Here is an 18,240-nt window from a genome sequence, read left to right on the forward strand (position 1 = left end):
ATAAAATTCTCAGAACTTAGATGCACAGGTAGATTTAGATTGCTGCAGTGTGGCCTTATTAGCAGGACGCCATGCTGTTATGTTTGATTGAAACTCCTAAAGTCTATTCATACTATTCCTAAGTTGCTGGATCTGTAGTGCCTGAAATGGAGCGACATGTTTAAGTGACATATCTGGAATAGAAATGGCATACATAAATTTAGGTAAAGGTGCAAGCAATGACTAATTCCAAGCACAAGTAAAATCAGAGTACTGAACAACAATAAAATACAGTGTATATACTGGAGGCAGTCTTCTGCCAGTATTCTGTAGAAAGAACACATTAGTACACCTAAATACTAGTGAGCAACAGCCAGATCTCAAACAGACACAAATTTTCCAAAATTTAAGCAGCACTTTCAAAACCTTATTTTTACTTGTCGCCAGATGTTGTAGCTCTTAGTGTCAGCATTGAACAATTTGTTTCTTAGTGGTAGACATGCATACAAAATACAATTCTGTTCAGGAAGGTGCACAGGAATTGAAGCATAACTCAAACATAGAATGAATAACAAACATCATTTAAAGCAGTTATGCCATGCGGAGGGGCCGTGCAGTCAGAGGCGTCATGTCATTGACTGCGCGGCACCTCCTGCTGGAGGTTCGAGTCCTCCCTCGGCCATGAGTGTGTGTTGTTCATAGCATAAGTTAATTTAAGTAGTGTGCCAATGATCTAAGCGGTTTGGTCCCTTAGAAATTCACACACATTTGAACATTTGAAAGCAGTTATATTGAGAGTAGTCAGTTTATAAATTGAAGACTGGTGTGGGGTGCAGTCCTTTCCTTACAGATGGTGTTGACATGTACAATTGTAAATCTCTGTACAGTAGTTCAGTTGTGCTGACTGAAGTCAGAGTTTCATAAAAATAACTGCCCCAGCCATGAGTTGACATCTCTGAGATGAAGTAAACACTGAATACCAATGTACATCACTGTGCTGCTAAGTGGCTCCGCATAGGATATGAGCCGGCTGGTGCTTGGGGCTGGACAGCAATCACTACAGTGGTGAATGGCAACTGCACTTGATCTGCCAACTTTGGAGTCCTCAGTAATGGTATTGACTGTACAACAATAACACATCCATGAATTTAATACAAATGGCAATTACAGAATTCTCCATCTCTTCTTGTACTTGAACATGTTTGCAGTTTACACACTGCATAAATCTGTGGCACAGAATCTTGTGAACTGCCTCAAAATTCCGCACTCAGTTAGGTTAAGCTTTGGAATGTGTCAATCCAAGCACTCTAGCTTTTGTGTATGCCAACAGCCTTATATCAACATCATGCACAGCCGTGGAATTGGCCCTTGCCTCTTGGAAAGTACACTAACTATTCTGTGATGTGAACTACAGTTTTTCACGTTTTTCTATGTTGTTCCTACTATCTCTGATAATGAGACAGATAGTCCCTGTCCTTGACTTTTCTGAAGTGATGCGTAATTGTTTTAAATGACCACTCTTTATTTTTTGCTGCTATCATCACTAAAAGTGTTATAAATTGATTCAACATCAGTAATGGCCTTGGAAGGCATTTGCACCAGTTCTTCATTCTCTGTGATTTCAGTGATAGTGACATTTTCAAGTTTCTTGATCAAACCAAAAATAGTGTTTGCATTGTCTCTTTCCTCTTCAAGTACTTCACATGATAAGATGGAAATTAAATTGGTATAAAACCTCATAACATCTTGTTTGCATCAGTCCTCATTGTGAACAATACAAACACAAATACAAAATGTCCACTTACAGTTCACTACATCACTCACACATGAATACTGTAGAGTCAGAATAATCTTATCTTATGCTGATAAGGCACTATGTACTGGACACATGGATTACTTACAGCTGACATTCTGTTAGTCTGTTAGATACCAGTTAAATTGGCAGCTAAAATGTGTGTTACTGATATCTATTGTATTGGCTATGCCTGTGTCCAAAACATGGGTTCAATGCTCATGAGACATTTTTCAAATGTACCTTGTCAGGCAAAAAAAGTAAGAAGCAGCCTAGAACATCACCACATTCTTTCAGTACTGCTACATTCAATAGAAATTTAAAGGATGTGAACATGCTGCCAGTGCTGTGCTGACTTCAGTCTCAAGTAGTAAATACTATTCCTTTGATATCATAGCCCACATATTTCCATTTGTCTGTTTAAGTGCATCATATTGACAAGTTGATTGATGCCCTAAACAAATTACAGCATGACATAACTAAAAGAAAATCATTAAAAAGAATAACAATGTTGGGGCTTCACTTGCAAAGTTCGCTGCCAGTGTTTACCCTTTACAGTTATTTTTTATGTGTACAAGTGCTGATAACATGTTATGATTTTAAGCACTGCTGTATTTCAAATGAACTTAGCATTGAAATCATAGAAATAACACATCAAACTATTTCAGTGTATTTCATCTATCACAAGTTACTAACCAAAATGTTAAGATGCAGCAAGATGAGTGATTTGGAGGTTAAATTTTAGTATAGATGAAGAAACAGTATCATAACAGCAGGAAACAGAAACAAATTGTTTCTTTGGATTATTACGCTAAGTATATATCTTCTTAAGGAGGATGTGAAAGCTTACAAAGCTGATAAAGTTTAATAAAGCTTTTCAAACAATTAGAAAGGGTAAAATGATGTGTCTGGTATATTCAAGTGCTCCTTGTAGGTTTTTGACTGTTTTCAAAGGTGATTTCAACTTATTGAGGGCTATAAAGTCTTCAGTGACTGTACATCAACACAACATCACAAACTACTAGTAACATTTGTGTAAAGTTTTAGGTGACTGTTGATCAACACATCAGCACAAAATACATAGACATATGGTAGCTCTGGATTCTTCCAGAGATTGCTTAATTCAAGGGAAAAATAAGAGAGAAAACATGATCATTGGACTAAGGGATGGAAAAAAACAGAAATGAGGTTTTAATACCAGTATGTTGAAGCTGATATTCACGACACTCATCACAGACACATGAAGCTCACTACACTATTCCCTTTGTGAGTAGCCAATCCTCAGTACCTAATTTACCAAAGCCAACAAGCCTTATGGATGGCTGATAATAATGCAGTCACCAACACTCAAAGAGATTCAAACAATAGAACGGTGCTCTAGCTACATTTTATCTTGCATATCATGATGTAAATCAGGAATTTCTTCGCATTTTCATGTGTTTTGGTAATTTACAGCACTTGAAAAATGTACCAATAAGTCACACTATATTTTGTTATTTAAATTCTTACTGACACAGTTGCAGACTTTAGAAAAAACATTGTTTTTATGAAATTCATATGCAAGGAACACAACACAAATCATCTGACAGCCTCACATGTTCTGTGGCATTATCACCTATTGAAGTACAATCAGTAAGACACTGTAGGATAGGAAACCTGTGCCTAATAGTTAAGTTTATGTTTTGGGAACACAGAGGATGTGACAGCAGCATTATCCACTCCAGTGGCCATACCAAGTAACTTGGACAACTCTTCTTACTGGCAAACGCCAATATACAAGCTGAAACATGTAAGATAAAACCTGTTCCTGTGTCACGCCAAGGTTTCAAGAGGACTTATAATCTGTGTTGTTTTTCAATCTTTATCCATTACGTACTTTAGTGATGTTTCACCATCATCCACAAGTTCCCTCTCTCTTACTTAACAAAAAATTTTGTTATCCATGTCCATAGGCATGCACCCTCCTGGAAATAGGTACCAATTTTTTATTCATACTGGATTTCTAGCAGTCATTGCCTGCAACACCCCCAAACTGCAGATTCAACAATGCCAACCACAACAACAGGTACATAATCACTATGTATTTTGGGTTTTCTCATTTGTCACTCTTTTTATAGATAAGCATACCAATTCTTTGAGGTAGCTGTAATTTGCCGGGATAATGTCTTCAGTCTTCTTCTGTCATTTCCTCATTCAGCACTCACTGAGTTGCAGAAAGGAGCTAGTTGCAGAAAGGAGCTAGTCTAACACCATGGTGCATGGATTCTGTCTCCAGTTCTCACCACATAAGCTTGGCAGCAGTATATGTGCCTGTCATCTACTCACATTTCCTGTAATGACACCCCTCCATCTAGTCATCTGGTGCACAATAGTAGTTTACCATGTATCTATGGGAAAATAAAACCCATGATGGTCTACTGCTTCTCCATTCAGTTTTACAAACAGAGCTATTGTAGTACAGTAAGAAGAAGACAGTTACGCTAACTTGTGTATGCTTAAATTGATACTTCATTCACAAAATTTTAGTTGAGAAAATTGTGAAATTCCAAGGTCATCAAAATATGCTCTCCAGGATTGGGGCCTTCTGTCTGTTGGTGAAATACAGCCCCATATACAGCTATGAATTATAAATTCCAGTTGGCATCCTGCACAATAATGTGACAAACAGGAAGGATAAGGATTACCTTGGCGCTGTCCTATGTTGCTAAATGTTGATTCTACCTGCCAATTTGACAATCGTTTCTGGAGGTTTCCCACATTCATCTAGTCATATACTGGCTGGCCCGAGGCTACAATTTTAATAAAAAAAATAGGTTCAAAACACATTTTCTTCAAATTCAGTTATTCCAGCCAGCACTAAAAAATAGGACTTATGAAAATAATGCAGTAAGTCCATTAATGTGAACAGATGTGAAGTCTTGTAAGTAAACAAAGTCTTACAAGCAATAACAGAGTAGAATAAACTTTTGTAAAAGTTTATTTCCTGTTCCTCCACTTTTATGGATATCAAAGTGACATTTCTGTTGTCATCCAACAGGATTTTCTCTGTCATTCTGACTTTTTTCTTATTTCAGGTTTTTAATTTTCCAATTCCACCTAACATTATGCAAGTTAAAATAAATCATTTTTGTGAATATTTTCTAGTTTTAGTTCATAATGTGTTGGATGTTCTACATTTAATGATATGAGAATGTAATTTCAGATATAGTAGTTGAATCATAATATCACATAAATATTCATCTTAGTAATATAAGAAGATATTTTTGAATATATTTATTGTTTAGGTACAAAAATAATCTGCCTTCAAAATACTAAGGAAATAAATATCCAAAGGTCCATCTTTCAAGGTACAGTAAGTTTTGTGTACTTTTTGTCAAATTTAGTTCATGGGGCATAATTCTCACAATCACTTAATCAATTATGTTAAAACTAGCAAAGTTTTGAATCTTGCACTATCTTGGAAAAATTTTTGCACACTCCCAAGTTCATGTCACTGTCTGTCTTTTGGTCTACAACTGATTGCCTTTTGGTCTCCACTTATATTTTGTAATAGTTTTTCATTTTTGTTAAGGATGATACAGGTTTCCACATAGTTGGAACTTGTGGAATCTGCTTGCAGCATGTTCTGTTTCACAGATTAATCTCTCATAAACTATGAAAGACTGCATGTTGCAAATACTGAGGATAATTATTAATCTTGTATTTCATCATTAGACTGTGTGTTTGTTTGCCATAACACGTTAAATGATATGATTCCTCAAGCCATTCCAAAACCTCTGCTAGTTTGGTCTTGATGACGTTCTTCAAAATCAAGCACATTCTGCTGCAGGCAGAACTGTGAAGAGAATCATGTTTAATAGCATACTGTGTTTCCCTGTTAGGTACTGCATGGTTTGTGCTTCTTATCCCACTGAAGACTCTTCCTTGCATTCACATTGTATAAGAAATCTCCGACACAAAAGTAATACAATAATCATTTTACTGAGACTGTTGCCCTAGCATGGTTTTCATTGACACTATTTTCTCTGAATGTTTTCTAAGTTCAACAGTTTCTTTCATGATAACTGACTTTTATTTACGGTAGCAATCTTCTTCAATGGACTCCTGCCTCTGTCAGAGAGTTAAGTGTCTCCTTCAGTGTTATGTTTATGAGACAAAGATTTCTGATGACCTCCGTATGCAGTGATGATGCTAGATACATTACCCCCATGTACACTATGTGATCAGAAGCATCTGGACATTTGACCGAAAATGACTTGCATGTTTGTGGCACCCTCCGTTGGTAACGCTGAAATTCAATATGGCGTTAGCCGACCCCTATCCTTGATGACAGATGCACTTTCACAGACATACGTTCAATCAGGTGCTGGAAGGTTTCTTGGGGAATGCCAGCCAATTCTTCACAGAGTGTTGCACTAAGGAGGGGTATCAATGTTGGTCAGTGAGGCTTGGCACAAAGTTGGCATTCCAAAACATCTCAAAGCTGTTCTATAGAATTCAGGTCAGCCCATTACAAGGATGTTATTGTCATGTAACCACTCCACAACAGGCCGTGCATTATGAACAGGTGCTCAATTGTGTTGAAAGAAGCAGTTACCCTCCCCAAATTGCTCTTCAACAATGGGAAGCTAGAAGGTGCTTAAAACATCAGTGTTGACATGTGCTGTGATAGTGCCATGCAAAACAACAAGGGGTGCAAGCCCCCTCCATGAAAAACATGGCCACACCATAACACCACCGCCTCCAAATTTTACTGTTGGCACAACAAGCACTGGCGGATGACGTTCACAGGGCGTACGCCATACCCACACCCTGCCATCAGATCAACACATTGTGTACCGTGATTCATCACTCCATGCAATGTTTTTCCACTGTTCAACCGCCCTTACGCCAAGTGTGGTGTTGTTTGGTATTGTACCGGTGCAAAGTGTGGCTTATGAGCAGCTGCTTCACAATGAAATCCAAGTTTTCTCACTTCACGCCAAACTGTCATAGTACTTGCAGTAGATCGTGATGCAGTTTGGAATTCCTGTGTGATGGTCTGTATAGATAACTGCCTATTACACATTACGCCTCTCTTCAACCATCAGCCGTCTCTATCACTCAACAGACAAGGTTGGCCTGTATGCTTTTGTGCTGTACATGTCCCTTCATGTTTTCACTTCACCATTACATTGGGAACAGTGGAACTAGGGATGTTTAGGAGTGTGGAAATCTCTTGTACAGAGATATGGCAGAAGTGGCACCCAAAGACCTGACCACGTTTGAAGTCCATGAGTTCCGCGGAGCACCCTATTCTGCTCTCTCACAATGCTTACTGACTACTGAGGTCGCTGATATGGAGTACTTGGCAGTAGGTGGCAGCAAAATGCACCTAATATGAATAACGTACCTTTTTGGGAATGTCCAGATACTTTTAATCACGTATTGTACATCTAGTGCATTTGTGAATTTTGTCACAGAGGTATCAACTAAGAGGCACCAGAAATTACAATGAGTGCCAACCAATGGTGGCTCAGGGCACTGCAAGAGATATTGTAATTCAAGTGAGAAAGAGAGACAATATCATTGTGTTATACAAAAGCCAGGAAAAATCCTCCAGGAAAGAGATGGTTCTATCAGTCTTTCACTACATTTCACCCATCCTTGGACATGTATTCTGTACTCATCACAGTGAACTGTTCCTTGTATGGTGCCAGCTGACTGTAGCAGATACAAGAAAGGTCATACAATTTATGTTAATTAGCAAAACAAATTATGTTTGAGACTATTACAATGCTGCTGGAGTTCATGATCTGAAATGTGTGACAAGTAAGACTTGAAAGTTACAAAAATCATTATGTGGCCTTAGTTGCTCAATGACATTGTCATGTGCTAAAGTACAAATTGTGGCAGTTTGTAATTATTACCAACTGCTCAGAAGCTAATTCTTACTTACTGGTTTTGGGACTAAAAGCTGTGGTAGATGCTCCATTGACATTGGCAGCAGCAGTTGATCCAAGAGACTTTTCCACCTATATGGACACACCATCACAACCAATGATTGAATATTCCAATAAAGAAGCATGTGAAGGGTAAATCCTGTCTGAAACCTCTGTGAAACCTAAAAGAGAGCATGAAATATTTTTGAAGTTTTATATGTTTTCTATTAAATTAGGGAACCATAGAACACTGATATTACCTTGGATTTTTCTATATGATTCCCAAAAATATTTCTGTGACCTAATGTCAGTAATTTGGATATTTATGGGATTGCATAATTTTTTTAGCACATCTAAGTTACTTACAAATACAGTAAACATTTATCATTATTTAGAAAGATGATTGTCTCACTCTTGTTTGCACTTTCATCATAAATAGGACTAAACTTCTTGGTGAAGTTAACATTACGTACAGCTATGGACTATCACCACTGATTGACACTGTCACAGGCATAACCAAGCATTCTGCATCAATCATTGAACGTAAAGTAAATGATATAGAGAAATTAAGATGTGATGTCTTTGTAGATAACTCTGAACTTTCAAATCACTTGCATCAGATATTAAAATTAAACATAGGTGTAAAAAACAAAACTAAAATACTCACATACATAATGGTATTCTTTATGCCGAAAAGAGTCAGATCTGTCAGAAAGATGAACACTTAAACTTGGAAACACTTGTACATGGAGATTAGCATGAATGGGCAATTTTCAAAGTTCATTTCAATATTTAAATTCAGTTTTGAATTTCAGTTTTGAAGAAGTCGTAAAAGCTATTAAAACACAAAATAAAAATAACTGGGTAACTAATTGGATATTGAAGACTGTAATCGTCAACCATCTTAGCAGTATAAAAACAACAAAAACAATGCTGCATTTTGTAACCAATACCATTCATACAAAAAGAAACCTATTTATTTATTTAACAGCTTATGGTGTACATTTATGGAGTAAGTCCAAGTACATATTTGATGTGTCAGTTTTCCAATAAAATACATTACTTTTACTGGTTCTAGCTGTAGTTTTGCTAAGATAAGTAATAAATTTTAGCCACAACATTTCCGGAAATTAAAAACATCATGACAAAATTTTAGATACTATAAACTGAACAGATTTTATGAGACATACATAATCTATGTACCTAAATTACAGAACATTGAATTTCAATTATTTTATGCTTTGGGTCCATCATCTTATATATACGGTATAATACAGTCACATAGCACATACATATTCTAGATCCTGTTTTGTTTACATTCATAAAAAAAATTTAACAGCAATAATACTGTAGAAAAAGAAAATCTTTGGATAAAACAATGCTGTTAAGAAATTAATACACTTTACTTTTTCTTTTTCTCTGTACCTGTGTACATTTTTCTTTTCGTGTACTATGTCTGTTTGCTTCAGTTATTTTCATTTGAAAGAATTTCTCTGATTGAATATAAAGGGGTTTCTAATAGCAGTTGTTTGATTGACTGTTTAAACTTCTCCTTTGATTTGTCATTAGTGATGTGAGGTGATAAAGTGTTGTACAACTTTACTGCCCTGTAACCACTGCTTCTCTCATATTGAGTTGTATTCTGCTGTGGAATTCTTAATTTCTTGGTGTTTGTGGTGTGGTGGTGGTGTACATCTTCATTTTTGTTGAATTTATCATTATGATCCCAAGCAAGGAGCAGAATTTTATATATATACAAGCTGTAGAATGTTAGAATCTTATATTTTTGGAAAAGAAGCTTGCAACTATCTCTTGATCTTTTGTTTCCCATTATTCTAATTGCTCTCTTTTGTAATTTGAATATTTTAATTGGCTGAGTTGAGTGGTCCCAGATTTCTATACCATAGCTCATTATAGCATTGAAGTATGAAAAATACACCATGCGCACATCATCTTCAGTCGTTAGTGGCTTAATTTATCTCAGAGCAAAAACAGCACTGCTAATTTTATTGCTTATATTGGAAATATGATCTTTACATCTTAACCAACTGTCCTCAGTGATCCCTAGAAATTTAACACTTTCAACTACTCTTACATCTAGCTCTTGCAAATTTGTTGGTTAACTTGTTTTTCTTTTGTTGTTCCTAAATAGGACTGCATTAGTTTTCTCATAATTGAGAATTAACCTATTCACTTCAAGCCAGTGGGTGATTATTTCAACTGTTTGATTACTTTTACTTGTGGCCTCCTGTAAGCTTGGTCTCACAGTTATTCTTGTTGTGTCATCTGCACAGAGTATCAATTCACGGTCTATGTTACAAGGTAAATCATTTACATATATTAAGAAAAGGAGGGGTCCTAGTAGAGTACCTTGTGGCATGGCACCCCATGTTTTATATCTTGTAGTTCTGATAGATGTTTCCCTTGATTGACACTTCCACTGCTTGTTTTCTGTTCTGCAGTATGACTTTATGATATCAAGAGCACTTCCTCTAATTCCATAGTGCTGTAGCTTCATTATTAATATGTGGTGACTGACAACATCAAAAGCTTTAGAAAAACACCAGCTGGGATTTGACCTTGATCTAGGCCTGCAGAGATTATATTAATAAGTTGAAATGCAGCTGACACTGTAGATTTTCCCTTCTGGAACCCAAACTGTCTACCATTTATGATAGAGTTTTTATCAAAAAATGCCATTAACCTAACAAATATTATTCTTTCTATGATCTTCGAAAAAGTGGGAAGGAGGCTAACTGGTCTGTAATTATTTGGATACATATGATCACGTTTTTTGAATAGTGATAGCGCTCTGGCAATCTTCATTCTATCTGGGAAGATTCCTCTTTTGAGACATGAATTTACTGAGTGGTACAGGGGTTTAGCAATTTTCCTAGTAGTCAGCTTCAATTTTTTTTTTTTTTACAGGTCATTTATGTCTGTGGATGCTTTATTTTTTAGTTTCTCTATTACTTTTCTTATCTCTTGTTCAGTTGCCAGGTACAGGTAACATGAGTTACTGGGTGACTTTTGTTTATTCTCAACTAGTTTTTGGACTTGCAGAGAATCGCTATTGTTACCCTGTGTAAGTTGTTGGCAGCTGCTGGTAAAATATTGGTTGAAAGTGTTACTAGTGGTTATTGGATCTTCTGTTACAACATTATTGATTTTTAGGCTTAAGCTTTTATTGTTATTTCCTGATTTATTTATTTATTTATTTATTTATTTGATTAGCCATCCGTAGACATTTTGCAGTGTATGGATGTTGTCAGTTTGGATACAGTGATTTTTGCAGATACATTGACACTTTTATATGCATTTACAGAGTATACAAATACAATGACATTTATCACTTAAATTACATTCAACCAATTAAATATTCACTTTTTGTTTAGAAACAGCGTTCCTGAAAAAATAGTTTAAGGGTTTTCTGTAACAGTACATGTTGTTAATTTCTTTGATGTCCTGTGCAGCTTGTTATACATTTACAGAATATACAATACAATGTCATTATGTCACTTAAATTACATTCAAACATTTAAATATTCACTTACTGTGTAAAAGCAGTGTTCCTGAAAATACAGTTTAAGAGTTTTTCTGAAACAGTACATGCTGTTAATTTCTTTGATTTCCTGTGGCAGCTTGTTATACAATTTTACACCCTGATACAAGAAACTTTTTTGGGTCTTATGCTTGTTTCTCCTATCTAGATGAAGGCAGTGGCTTGTTCTTGTGCTATAGCTGTGTAAAATGCTGTTTGTACTATAATTCACTATATTTTTCTTTATATATACTATAGTGTGGAACATAAATAAACAGGGAACAGTTAGAATACCAAGTATTTTGAATAGTTCTCTGCAGTGAGCCCACTTACTGCTTTTAGTTATAATTCTCTCTGCTCTCTTCTGCACTTTAAAAACTGTTTGTAAGTTGAGTACATTATTTCCCCAGAAAATTATCCCATAGCTTATGACTGAATGTACATAGCTAAAATATACAGTTCTTAGACATTCATCGCTGCATACTGAGGAGAGAACTCTAAGTGCGTAACACGTTGTAGATATCTTTTTTGTGAGTTTTTTAACATGTTCACTCCACCTAAGCTGGCTGTCAATATGCAACCCTAGGAATTTTGTGGTGGGCACTTCGTCTACAGAGGTGTTATGTAGCTTTAACTTTAGGGGACTGTTTTTTCTGTTTATTCTAAAGCGTATGCTATTTGTTTTCTTAATATTTAAGGTCACTTTATTCTCTGTAGACCATTTGTAGACATCTTTCAGTGATTCATTACAATTTTCCAACATTTGTGCTGATGTCTCACTGGTGATTATAATATTGCTGTCATCGGCAAACAATATCTTCTCTCCATGTCGGATATATTGTGGAAAGTCATTTATATAAATCAAGAACAACACCAGACCCAGCACACTTCCCTGAGGGACCCCAATATTAATATGCTGTGGATCTGACAGGTGTTTTTCTATGAACTTTGATCTACGGGAGACATGCGAGATCTCTACCCACTCTACTCTATTTTTAAGGTATGAATGGAACCATTTGTTGATTACCCCTCTTACTCCTAGTGCTTCTAACTTAAGTAATAGATTCTGGTGGTCAACTGTATCAAAGGCCTTTGACAGGTCAAGGAATATGCCAGATACATAGTTGCCTTCATCCAGTGCTTCTAGAACCACTTTAGTGAAATGTGCTATTGCCATTTCTGTATCTCTGCCTGGTCTGAAACCAAATTGGTCATTTGAAAGAAGGTTGTATTTGTTTAGATAGCTCATAAGTCTGTTCTTCATTATGGACTCTATTATTTTGGAAAATGATGACAGTAGGGCAATTGGCCTGTAGTTCTCAATGTTTTCTACATCATCTTTTTTGTGCAGAGGTAAAATTTTTGCATGTTTCAGATAATCAGGGAAACAACCGGCTTTGAAAGATTCATTTATGATATTGGTTAGGGGGGCTTTGATACTATTTATGCATTTTTTCAGCACAGACATTGGAATTTCATCTAAACCTGCTGAATTTTTGCTCTTTAATTTCCTTACCACATTACATACTTCTTCCTCAGTAGTGGGTAGCAATACCATTGAATTTGATGTATATTCCCGTGTTCGTGGATTATGAGATTTTGAAAAATTTTCCTGTAACTTTGTAGCTATACTACTAAAGTAAGAATTAACAAAGTTTGCTAGTTCTTTTGGGGTACTTGTTAGGTTTTCTTTGTTCCTCATTTGGGTGTTTATTTGCCTTTGTGTTGCTGTTCCTGTCTCTTGTTTCACTATAGTCCATGTAGCTTTACTTTTATTTTTAGCTAGATTTATTAGTCTATCATTGGCCTTTTTTTTTGCAACATTGAGCACCTTCCTATAGATTTTTTTGTAGTTTCTGTAGTAATGAAGAAAATCTGGATCACTGTTGTTGTTTTTTATAGAGTTTAGGTATTTAAAAGTTTGGGCAGATTTTCTAATTCCTGTGGTAATCCACTTATTTTTGGTGGATGTTCCAGTAGAACTTAGTGCTTTGGGGAAGGCTTCTTCGAATATTATCTTAAACTCCGACATGAATTTGGAGAATTTCTGATTCACATTATTTTCTGAATATACTTCTTCCCATCTTTCATGTCTTAATTGTAAGCAAAATTTTTGTATTGCTGCGTCTGAGTAGACTCTTTTAAACATGTGGAGGTTTACTGGTTTTTCTACAGAAGCTTTTACTTTTATGATTTGGCATAAATGATCTGACAGTCCAAGATTTTTGACAGTTATGACACAGTTTTCCCCACCTTTATCTGTAGCTACATGGTCAATGGTAGATGTTGAGTGTTTGGTTATTCTTGTTGCACAATTAACTAAAGAGGACATGCCAAAACTATTCAGAATATTCAGAAAAGTGTTACTGGTTTCATCTGCCTTAGCTGTGTTAATGTTTAAGTCACCACACAAGAGTATATTACTTTTCAGGGATGACACTTGTTCTAGGCTTTGCATAAGTTTTGAAAAGAATGTTTCTAAATCACCACTGGGAGAACGGTATACACATAGTACAATTAGTTTTTTGGGCATATCTACAGCTGGTATCTCTACTGCTGACACTTCAAAATGCTTGTCTACACTTAGTAGGATAATATCATTCCTGACTTTAAATGAAATACCACTCTTAACAAAAATACATGATCCTCCACCTTTCATTGAGTTTCTGCAATAAGAACAAGCTAGTACATATGAGGGCAAATTTATGTATTGAATTTCATTGACTTTGCACCAGTGCTCTGTGATGCAGATAACTGGACTTTCTAAGGATTGTAACTCAACTTCTAGCTGTTGCACTTTGCTTTTTATACTCTGAATGTTTTGGTGAAGCACTGTTAGAGATTTAATGTTACTTATCTTGGAGGTTTCTTTTTCATCATGCTTGTGACTAAAAAATCTTGCAGATGGGAGGGAGGCACTCTCTTCCGTCTGCTTGTTGCTCCATGTGAGGTTGCGTACTTTTCTGCCACTGCTGATGTTGGAACTGTTGCTGCTCCTGTTGTCTGTACTGCTTCTGTTGATTGTGCTGCTGTTGACGGTGCTGTGTCTGCTGTTTCTGGTACTGCTGCTTTTAGTGACACTGGTGGCAGTTGTGCTGGTGTTTCTGCCTCTATTTTTGTTGATGTTACTCTTACTTCTACTAGTGTTGAGTTTTCATCGTTTTTGCTATTGGGATAGCCTGGGATGGCGGCTAATTCTGCTGTAACCTCCTTTGAATGTGTGTTTTGGTCATCTCTGTTTATTATCTTCCAAGTGTTTCTGACTTTGTTGGGAACTTGTGTAATAACATTTCCATTATACAGTTTTTTTGCAGCTATTTAAGTTTTACTGTAAATCTTTTTATCGGCTCTATAAAATTCACAAAATGAATAGGCCAATCTGGAGCTTTCAAAATTGCGTGAAGAAGTTTCAACTTTTTACAGGATACTAATAGACCTTTTGCTAGCCATGGCAGATTTCCTCTCTTTTTCTTTATTGGTTTAGTTTTGGTTGGCAAACATTCTTCAATGATTTTTAAATAGATATCTAGGAAACTGTTATATTTATCATTAACACTATTACTTAAGTACATTTCTGGCCACTTTCCATTTTGTTGTTCTATCTTTAGGTCTGTTGTGTTAGAACTTCTAATATCTCTGTATGGGATAAAGCTGAGTGTATCTAATTTCCCTACTTCTTTTATTATTACTGTCTGTGAGTGGTGATCTGATAAATTCATGTCTTCTATAAGGCAATGTTATCTGCCAGACTGAATATTTGTAATTATGTAATCAATGGCAGTTTGAGTGTTCATACCTATTCTGGTATAAGTTTGTATTGTGTTATGTAAACCATACATTATAAGTAAGCTCTCTAGTTCCGTTTTATATTTTGATTCAGATAGTCAATATTCAAGTCTCCACATAAAATTAACTTGTTCTCCCAAAATTCTGATAGCAGCCTATCACACTGAAATCACCACTGGGAGCTCTGTTTAAAGACATTATTACATGGGTTGCATTTTGCAGTTCAATACTTATACCACTACACTCAAAATGTTTTTCAATTGCATACCTTTCCAATGGAATTGCAGTTACAGGGCAGGAGAGGCAATCTCTAACAAATATGGAGCTACCACCATTTATAAAATACTCTCTGTAAAAGTATCATACTAACTTATAACTGTCTAAGTTTATACAAGTTATGTCATTGTTTTTTAGCCAATGCTCAGTTACACAGAGAACAGTAGTTCTTATACCACTGCTTTCTATATCTACTTGTGAGTTTAAGAGTTTGTTTTCGATTGATTGAATATTTTGATGCGTAATTATTAAAAAATTATCTCGAAAAACTACCATAAAACAAAATCAATGCAGTCTGGAAATCACCAAAGAGGAGACAAATAGAAGAAAACACAAGAAACATATCATTGAAGTACCATGGTACCACAATATATAATCCCAGGAATGGAGCACGCATTGCAGTTCAATACATTAGAAACATAGGTACCAAGCTACATACAACAGACATTTGACAAAACACAGTCTGAACAAAAACTCCCCAAATACAATAATTCTGTGACCCAACACTACAGTACAACTATGCACTTTTAAGCACAGTCTAAAAAATGAAGTGCCTCTGTGCGTACAGAAGAACTGTACAGTCAGTGTGAAAAACTCTTCAGTGCATATCATAAATGATTCTTTCATGACAGGCTGCTTCCCAGGGACACTAAAGGATGAATATGGAACCAAATCCAGTGAGCGATTATTTCTCAGTAGGAAAAACAAAGCGAAATTACAACATGGTTTCTTACACCGTGGAATTACATATTACGACAAACTTTTACAAGTGATCAGAGACTTAAGAGAAAAACACGTTCATTCAGGAATACCCTAAAATCCTACTAGAAAATTGTTTCTACAGGTACCTTCAGAGATTGCCTGAATTGGCACATAGATTATGGTGACAATTATGCTAATTATTAACTGTTACGGTTAAGAGACATTCTACAATTATTGAATATAATATGCTGCACAAATAAAAAGCATTAAATTACATGTGTTTGTCTATACATTTATGTATCTGTATTGCGTACATTTATGTGTTGACAATATGCATACAATTCATATTGTTTACAGAAAAAAATCATAATCCTACAAAGCTACCCTTTGGCAAAGTGCAAACTAATCACTGCTTAGTGTGTCACAGAGTGCATCCACAGTTACTGTTAAAACCTTGGGCAACACTTCTGGGAGAGAGGAAGTCTTCCTCACATGCCATAACAAGGTCAATAAAGAGTAAGACCTTGCCGCAGGCCTCCTGAAGGCTCATATTAGTTGATCCATGTACTACACACCCAACAGTGTGTATCCTAGAAACACGGCGTCAGCAACACTGAGAAAGTACAATGAATGAATCAATAAATAAATGGGGAAATGAGCAATTCATTTATAAAACCATCTCCAATATATCGAATTTGTCTCATTTCATTTTTTTCAGCATAGCCCAAGATAACAGAAATCATGGGATTACATCCTACACAAACAACAGACGTAAATTATGTTGATGAGTCAACCTTGCACTGTCACAAAATTAACATTTCCAGTTTTCCAGAAAATTAAATGCAGAAACCTTTATACAACATCAGATGTTACTAAGACTACAGTGCGTGTCTCACCTACTTCAAGCTTTCCAAAGATTCTACCACATGGAGTGGTGAGCAGATGACGTATGTGTAATGGTATCTTCCAAACTTCTTTGGGAGTCAACACAGTGCCTACGAAGAACAAGCAAATAATGGTTAAGCTACTGTAGGTCTCATGCAATCATTTATATCACTTATGAATCACGTACATATAGGAAGTATGATGTACTCCTATTTAAAAGGTACAATAATTTTCAGTGACAGTGCACATTTCCATTTTTCTCTCACCCCACTTATGACTGAGATTTGGTGACTAGTGTAATGTAAGTGTAAATTGGATTATTTAGAACAAGTCAATGTATGATTTGCAGCAATTTGATTGTGTTTGAAATTCTCTAAATATTCTGGATAAATCTGTGTTTGGCTGTTCAGGAAACATTTCACCTTGAAAACGGGTCTTTCTGGAAATGCTCACAATGATTTCTTCATCCAAAGACATGGAAAATCTCACAGGCTGACATGTCAAGACAGTACATGGCAATGTTTGATAGCCCAAAGAAGCAGTGTGTGTAAAAACACACACTTGGACTGCTTCCCCTAATTCTTCATTTGGTAGCCCCCCTAGCTCAACATGAGATTTTGGTAATATGCTCATTTGACAGTTCACCTGTTTGCTGCTTGTACCACACCAAGACACCTTTGTTTCATGGTCACAGTGATATACCATACACTTATCCAGGTGACTGGGTGACTAGAGATGGCAATTGGATGACCATGACAGCTGCAGTATTTCTGCTGTGGTTTCAGTTTGGCATGCTTTTTGTTATGGTGTGAATAGCTGTGGAACCAACAGGTAGCAATATTTTTCATATTCAATATTTCATTGTGTAAGATACTGAAAACAGATCATTGACTAATTTCCAATTTATCCACTATTGCCTTGATTGTGTGAACTCTATATAAATTGAGCGCAATGTTTCTTGTGTTCAAATGCACAAAAGATATCAACAAATCATTGCTTGATGCTCCACTTTATTTATGGTCTATACCATTTTGTTTTCTCTCTTCAAGAAGTGTGCTATGATAGGGATTATTGTAGTGTGTGGTTTTCAGTGTGTACTGAGTCTGTGAACATGCACCTGCAAATAAACAGAAAAATAATTATGAAAACTTATTTTTTGAGGTGATGATAAAAATTTAATAACTGTCCGTCATAGTTAGCATTAAACTGAATTCCATTCTTCTGAAATTATGTAGGAGAAGGAAATTTAGACAGGTAAATAATTTCAGTGAGATTTATTATTCACTCCAAAGGACCAGATCTGCAGAGTAGCATAGATGTATTTGTGCTGTCACAAGGAGAAGGTAGCAGGCCTGTGT

This window comes from Schistocerca serialis, chromosome 3 (genome assembly GCF_023864345.2).
Source record: "Schistocerca serialis cubense isolate TAMUIC-IGC-003099 chromosome 3, iqSchSeri2.2, whole genome shotgun sequence".
NCBI classification, from domain to species: domain Eukaryota; kingdom Metazoa; phylum Arthropoda; class Insecta; order Orthoptera; family Acrididae; genus Schistocerca; species Schistocerca serialis.